Consider the following 8,522-nt stretch of genomic DNA (forward strand, 5'->3'; position numbering starts at 1 on the left):
CACAGGAGTAGGGCGTTACCAACACCGTAGAGGGCCCAAACCTATATAATTCCTTGTGTTTAATCCCATCTGCTTTACATACCAATTAGCTTATAATTGCCTCTACATTCACATCACCATAGTATTGTCATGGTTATATCCATGACAAGAACTAATTTTTTTTACATTATATATAAAAAATTAATATTTTTAGATGCATGGTTTCTTCCATACACATTATACATGTTTGTATACATATCAGGACCATTTATATATACACATTAAAAAAAACTAATTACATGATTAACTTTTTTGAAAATGTATACTTTTATGTCTAATATTTTCATACATACTGTACATTTTTTGTACATCAGGAACCTTTTTGTATTTACATTTAACATTTTCAAATACATAATTAATATTTTTTACACATATATTTTTTATATCTACTTTTCCCTTAAACATTATACATTTTTTTATACATCAGGAACATTTTTTATATACCAATTCAACAGTTTTGAAATACATGATTAACATGTCTCATATATATGTTTGATGTCTATTTTTTCATACAAAATATACAGTTTTTTATTAATTAGAAACATGTTTCTGTACATGTTCAATATTTTCTTATAATGCGCAATTAACATTTTCAACTTTTCTGTATAAAGTGAATTTTACAATAGATATATTCAGAATATTTCATAAAAAAGGCAAAAGTAAAAAAAATATGCAAATATGTGTAAAAGGAAGGAAGAAACCGTAGAAGGCATGTGTAGGCGCTGTGGCGGCCCAATAGGTCTGCTGCAGATCCTACTATCTTGTGTCAATCGAGACATAGGCTTGCCCTCTTAAGGAGCAACTAACCAACGGTTACCCCTTGGCGAGCTCCTGCAAGGGTCATTGTTGTGGTCTGAGAGCACGCCAAGTGGTCCGTCCAACTGCTGTCACATGTCGTGTGTTAGGTGCTTCCTGTGGATTTCATTTTCATTTTTTATTTTTTGTATGCGTTTTCGGGTTTCTGATTGTCTTTTCAATGGTTTTTGGATTTTTGCTTTTTCCATGGTTTTCTCTAGATCACGAAAAAAATATCTTTTTATTTTCTTATGAAGCACAACTTTGCTTCTAAAAAAACAATTTTATGCTTTCACGAGAAGCACAATTTTTGTTTCTCATGTAATCACAAAATTGCTTGCGGCAGGCGCCCCACATGTGCTTCCATGATTAGCATAGCTATGCTTCCACGCGAATCAAATATGTACTTCTGCTACAAGCACAACCTATGCTTCCATATGCTTCTCGAAAAGAGAAAAGGCACACCCTGTGCTTTCACGAGAAGTACATTTGTGCCTCCTTGAGAACTGCAGCCTTGCTTCCGTGAGAAGCACAATCTATCTATTACCTAATATTAAAAGATAGAAGATCTCATAGTTCTCCATCAGTCACCTCTTCATAACCGTTGGTTTTGTGTTAACCTTATAGATTGACGGCCGAGATTTAAAAATAGATTTGCACAGGAAAAAAAAAGATCTGCATTGACGATCCATCGTAGGTATCCATCCATCCAACTTTCTTTGTTCTGCCCACATCACGCTTGGTAAAAAAAGAAAAAAAATCAGAAACCCATCGATGCACGATTGAGTAAGCCGGGATAAAAAACAGCTCAATAAAATATGGCCAGCCACGCGCGATCTTAGGAGAAAAATTGTTTGCCACATGATCTATCTCCTAGCTACGCCGATCCTCAACGGCGATCATGCCAAGATGTTGGCCAGGATCCGCAACTCCGTCGACCACTCGGGTGACATGCCACAGCGACACAACAGGGCAGCAGCGAGTGACATGGCCGGCTTGCCGGGCCGCGCGCTCTCCGGCTCCAGGTGCGCGCGGCACACCAGACATGACGCACATCCAGGTAGTAATGCAACTGCCCTCGAAGAAGTGATGCCGGCATTACGCGCACCGCGTTGAGGTTCTGCAGCCACACACTCCACCGACGTTGCCCTCGTCTTGCAGCCGCTCTTCCTCTTACAACTGGTGCTCCTGCAGCCAGTGGCGGAGACAGGGGGGACCAGCAGGGGCCTGGCCTCCCCTAACAGCAGAGATATAGTGCTAATTTGCTGATGAATAGTGCTAAAATTAGTGATTAATTTCTGTCAAATGCATGTTTTTTATTGGCTTGGCCCTCCCCAAACAGTTTTAACATCATTCGGCTCGGTTGATACAATTTTCCTGGCTCCGCCATTGCCTCCAAGTGCCCCAGCTACCCTGGGGCTGGGGCGACGATGTCGGTGCCTCGCGTGCTCTGTAGGTGAAGGTGGGGAGCGCGGGGATGTCCTTGATGCTCGGCCCGAGGTGGGTTGCGAGAGGCGGGTCGTCGCCGGTGCGGTGGAGCTTGCGCCACTCAGACAAGAGCGGCCGGCCATAGCGGACGGCCACGTACAATACGACACTGACAAGGACAATGATGATGATGTACAACAGCATCAGGAAGGAGAACAACATGCTCGTCCTTAGGGGACATGCGCCGACGCGTCCGACACTCCGACGCAATGGTGGTGTATGCGCCGGTCAACGTGCAGTCCATGCACGTCGTCATGGGCGGTGGCGACTCGGCCTACATCTCCCTCCTGCCCTATCGGTTCGCCATTCTCCCGAGCGTCCACAACGCACACTCGCCGGTGGCCGCCACTCTAGAAGTCGAGTCTAGACCGTTCGCCCCAGGGATCGTAGCTCAGCGCTCATGGAGCCCTGCTTCAGTGCTCCCCCCTAACCTAATTTCAAAGGAGTATTTTTGTCTCTGCGAATTTATTTTGTTTCTGGCCCGCCGCAGCCCAGACTAGTCCTTTATAATCCAGAATGTATACGTACAGTACCCTGGTTCAAAAAAAAAAACATCACACGACCCCACGTCCACGTAAGACCTGCCGAATCCAATCATTCACGTGAGCAGCTCCATCAATCTTGCGAGCATTGACGCAGCTCCATAAGTCACGAAGTAGATCTCCAGCGGCGGCTATCTCGTCGCCGGCGATCTCGTCGGACAGCGGGCGCGACAACGTCGTGAATCTCCAGCGAGCGCGCACAGGTACCGCATACCGCGTCCCCCCTCTAGTCTCGCTCGCGGCAACATCGAACGAACTGCCGCCGCCAGTGGTAGTGGTTAACCTAGCGGGGTGGGTAACCTAGCTACCCGGCGGCGCATGTGATCGTGGATCTTGTTCCGGTAGTGCTGCTCCTCGTGATCTGGGTTCACGTAGCGTCGGTTGCCGTCGGCTGTGCGCACCACCGGTATCGTTATTTGATGTGGCGGCTAACCTAGGTATCCGACGGCAGAGGTAATCACAGATCAAGCTAGGTTTTGAGATCGTGCAGTTCCTCGCGATTGGAAGTGATCACGGCGGGTGCCGTGGCCATCTTCCTTACTAAGTTGGGCAGATCTGAACGGCCTCGGTTGCGGTTGTTTACATAACATCCGTGATCGTGTGCTATGTGTTTTATATTTCATCATTGATCATGTTTCCACATGTGATGATACATAATATTGGTTGTAGGAAATGGCGGACGAGGAGTTAACTGATATCATGGTAGACATGGAGTTTGAAGAACTGATGAAAGACTGGATAGAAGATTGGTCAGATGATGAAAATTCAGATCGTGAAGATCGGTCAGAGAATGGGAACGAATGGGACGATCTTAATGTGAGTGGCATTGTCATGTTGTAATTTTTTGGTGGCATCCGACAACATTAAATCTTTGTGATGAAAATTTATAGATCGATGAGCTTGATGATGATCAGGAAAACAACTCAGAGCTCTCGAATGAAGATTACATTAGTCAGGTACGTAAGTGAAAATTTTTGTTGGCATGCAAATTGAATTTCTTCTGGAATATTATATGATAAGTAATTATGTATTTGTGTTGTATTTTTCAGTTCATTTTCGAATGTCATAATGCGTACGGCTATTACGGTGAATTCGATGCGGAGATAGGCCTTAACGACGAATCATTAGATGCACCTGGTTCTGGGGAGTCCGAGTCGTCGGTCATCATGAGTGAGGTATGTGTGTAATCAATGTTCTATGGAAGTAAGTAATGTTAAACCTTAGAAATATGTTTTCATGGCTGTGGTTTGATTGTGTAGGTGACACAAGATGATGGGGCAAAGAATGTCCAAGATACTGCCAGTGCAGATGATAAGAGGGATATGTTAATGCAGATAATGGAAATGACCTTTACGTCTCACGATGCTGCGTATAATTTCTACAACAGCTATGATAGAGATAATGGTTTCAGCATTAGAAAGAATAAGGTCAGGTATAGCAAAACAGAGTCACATCATATGCGTTATAGGCGGTTTGTTTGTTCAAGACAAGGGAAACGTGACAGCAAGTTGCTAACCGAGGAAGGACATAGCCGTAGGCTCAGAGCCGAGACACGCTGCTTTTGCGAAGCGCACCTGACCGTCAAGCTTGACCAAAAGCATGGGGTTTGGTATGTTGAAAGTTTTGAGGACAAGCATAGCCATATGTTGGCAGGACCGGACGAGGTACCTTTTCTTTGGTCCCACAGAAAAATCAAAGAGTACCAGAAGCATGAGATAATGTCCACGGCTCGGAGAGCTCGGGAATCCAGACATAGTTGGTCCTCAAGATAGAGGAAAGGTCGCGGCATTGTTCCTCCACCACTGCAATATGATGGGTGACTGGTGGAGAGTTAATCTCCCTTTGATCAGGTTTAAGCCCAATCCGATCATAGTCCGTAGCGACTCCCAAGGCAGCGATGCGATCCAAGAGCTCGTTTAAGGGGGCGAGCTCCATTGGATCCATCTGTTCGGCGAGTGCCGATTTGACGTGGATGCTGTTTTCGATGACCCGAGAAGTCATCTTCGGCTCGGCGGCCGAACAGGCGGTCATGATGAAACCGCCTAGCCGGAGAGTTTGGCCGACAGCCAAAGCTCCCCCAACAGTAGTACCGTATTTAAAGACGAGGCGAGACATCCTTCCTTCTGGCGACGACACAGAGGAACTCTCAATGAAAGCATCAATGTCGGTGTCAAAACCGGCGGATCTCGGGTAGGGGGTCCCGAACTATGCGTCTAAGGCGGATGGTAACAGGAGGCAGGGAACACGATGTTTTACCCAGGTTCGGGCCCTCTTGATGGAGGTAAAGCCCTACGTCCTTCTTGATTAATATTGATGATATGGGTAGTACAAGAGCAGATCTACCATGAGATCAGAGAGGCTAAACCCTAGAAGCTAGCCTATGGTATGATTGTATGTTGTCCTACGGACTAAAACCCTCCGGTTTATATAGACACCGGAGGGGGCTAGGGTTACACAAGGTCGGTTACAAAGGAGGAGATGTACAAATCCGTATTGCCTAGCTTGCCTTCCACGCCAAGTAGAGTCCCATCCGAACACGAGACGAAGTCTTCAATCTTGTATCTTCATAGTCCAACAGTCTGGCCAAAGTATATAATCCGGCTGTCCGGAGCCCCTAATCCAGGACTCCCTCAGGCCCCCTGTTGCTCCACCGATGTACTCCTTCCTTGTAACACCCCAGATGTAACTTTCTCAATTTGTACTCCAACTCTTGCCGTTTCCGGCGTTAAGTTATTTTATTTTCTGGGGTTCGGGTCTTTGTCTCCATGTGTTGTTGTCGTTGTCTTGCATCTCATATCATGTCATCATGTGCATTGCATTTGCATACGTGTTCGTCTCATGCATTCGAGCATTTTCCCCGCAGTCCGTTTTGCATTCCGGCGCTTCGTTCTCCTCTGGTGGCCATTTCTAGCTTTCTTTCGTGTGTGGGGATTAAACATTTCCGGTTTGGACCGAGACTTGCCAAGCGGCCTTGGTTTACTACCGGTAGACCGCCTGTCAAGTTTCGTATCATTTGGACTTTGTTTGATACTCCAACGGTTAACCGAGGGACCGAAAAGGCCTCGTGTGTGTTGCAGCCCAACACCCCTCCAATTTGGACCAAAACTCACCTAACTCTGCTCCATGTTCTAGAGCGTTCGATCACGATCGCGTGGCCGAAAACTGCACCTCATTTGGACCCTCCTAGCTCCCTCTATGCCTATTTAAACACCCCCCTCGAAAAATCCCGGATCCCCTCCTCCTCAAACCCTAGATCCAACCCACCGCGCCGCGCCGGAAAAAACCGCGCCGACGGACACGTCCGGTTCCTCCCCGCCGCGCCACATGGCGTGCTGCCATTCGCCGCGTCACCCGCCCCACTTCGCCACCGCCGCCGGCCCGGGAGGCCCAGGAGGGGCCCCCGAGGCCCGTTGACCCGCGCCGCCGCCCGGGACCTTCGTCCACGCTGCCGCCGCCCGCCGGACTCCCTCCGCCGCCCGTCGTTCTTCTCCACCGCCCGTCGCCCTCACCGGCGCTCGTCGCCCCGGCTGCCGCGCCGCGCCACCTCGGCCGCCGTGCCCGCGCCGCCTCGCCGCGACCGCCGCCTCTCCGCCGTTCCTCCTCGTCCGGCCGGCCTCGCCTCTCCTTCCTCCTCGCCGGAGCAAACGAACATCGCCGGAGCCACCTCGGGAGGCGTGCGATCCAGATCTGGATCGGGGTGAACAGTGAAACACTAGGTGAAATTCGTCCAAGTCCCAGAAATTTCAGGCCAAGTGCTCATGTTCACGGCTCCGTAACTTTTCATCTGTAGCTCCGATTCATGCATATAGCATATCAAAATGTTCATATCAGAGAGTACATCATTTCATTCCATTGCATCATTTTCATTTGAGCTCATCTTGATGCCCGAAATGCTGTTAGAAGAGGGCTACTTGAGTTAATTGTCAGATCTGCTACTCCGTTTTGCACTTTTGTCATTTTTGCCATGATTATTGTGTGCATGTTATGCCCGTGAGTTCTACATATGTTTTGTTAAGGGTTTTGTCATCTTTCCAGAGGTGCAACCCATGTATTTTGGTGATGTGTGAGGTGACTAGTGCAACCTTGCAAAGTGGTGCACTTGCTAATTCTGTTTTCAGGGACTGAGTAATTTCACTAAGTCCTGGAGCTGTTTATCTCATGATGCCATATGTTCATGTTGTGTTCTAGTGATCCGTGCCTCTTTTGAGGATGATCAGTAAGGGAGTTTTGTTAATATTGTAGTGCTCTATCCATCCATGTCTTTGTTTGCAATTATGGAGCACCCTAGCTTGAGCCAATCGAGCTCTACTTTTCCTACTTCGTGAATCTGGGCAGATTGTCAACTTGTTTGCAATTTTGCCGGTGATGTTGTAGTTGATCCGTGCATGCTATGCTATTGTTCTTGCCATGTCTAGATTGCATTTTGTGCCTTATTGATGGGTGTATTCTTGTCTTTCCATCACTTGCACCGTAGTGAGTGCATCGAGCTCGTAAACATGCCTACTTGAGTTATATTTCAGCATGTGTCAGTTTTTCACCAAGTCTGAAACTGATTATGTTTTTGCTATGTTCACATGCTTGCAATTGTATTTTCTGATCCCTTTTGGCTCAAGGTCACTAAGGGCCTTTTGTTAAGCTCTTTGAGTAGCTCCATGCCATGCTTTACTTTGCCATGTTCAGGTCCTGTAGCATGTAGTTTTGTTGCTCCGAAGAGGACTACCTGATCTGAAATTCCAGACAAGTGTTGATTTCACAAAGTCTGAGATCTGTTTGCCATATGCATTTTTGCCATGCTTGTTTGAACCTGTTAATGGATGAATTGGCCGTAGCTCAGTACTAGACTTTTCTTAAACATCTTGTGTGCATCCCTGCCATGTATTTTTTTGTCATGTTTGGGTGGTGTAGCATGTTCATTCCATTACATTTAGATGGCTACTTGCTGTAAATCGCAGACCGGTGTCATTTTTGAATCGCTTGCCATTTCCAAACCGTAACTCCGATTCCGTCGTTCTTTATATCGTTTTCAAGAGATTTCATCTCATCTTTCAAGTGGCACCCTTGGATTTCCAAGTTGAGGCCAGTTTCATGCATTTCCTGTCATATCTTGCATTTTGCATCCCGCATCGCATTCCGCATAGCATATCATCATTGTATCATATTGCTTGGTCTTGCACGTGGTTGATTGTATCCTTGTCGCTTGTTTGTCTTGTTTGGGTAGAGCCGGGAGACGAGTTCGCTAACGAGGAGCCCGTTGAGTTTGCTTTCGAGGATCCAGTCAACTCTGACAACTGTGCAGGCAAGATGATCATACCCTCGAAATCACTACTATCTTTGCTATGCTAGTTTGCTCGCTCTTTTGCTATGCCAATGCTACGATGCCTACCACTTGCTTTCAAGCCTCCCAAATTGCCATGTCAAACCTCTAACCCACCATGTCCTAGCAAACCGTTGATTGGCTATGTTACCGCTTTGCTCAGCCCCTCTTATAGCGTTGCTAGTTGCAGCTGAAGATTGGAGGCCGTTCCTTGTTGGAACATCTTTTATTTACTTGTTGGGATGTCATTATATTGCTATGTTATCTTAATGCATCTATATACTTGGTAAAGGGTGGAAGGCTCGGCCTCTCGCCTAGTGTTTTGTTCCACTCTTGCCGCCCTA

At 46.9% G+C, this 8,522-nt stretch overlaps 1 pseudogene; it reads right to left on the reverse strand.

Moving 5' to 3' along the window:
* Positions 1-1,700: 1,700 nt before the first annotated feature.
* LOC125532502 (uncharacterized) lies at positions 1,701-2,484 on the reverse strand (annotated as a pseudogene).
* Between the last annotated feature and the right edge of the window lie 6,038 nt (positions 2,485-8,522).

This window comes from Triticum urartu, chromosome 1A (genome assembly GCF_056163025.1).
Source record: "Triticum urartu cultivar PI428250 chromosome 1A, HENAU_Tu73, whole genome shotgun sequence".
NCBI lineage: Eukaryota > Viridiplantae > Streptophyta > Magnoliopsida > Poales > Poaceae > Triticum > Triticum urartu.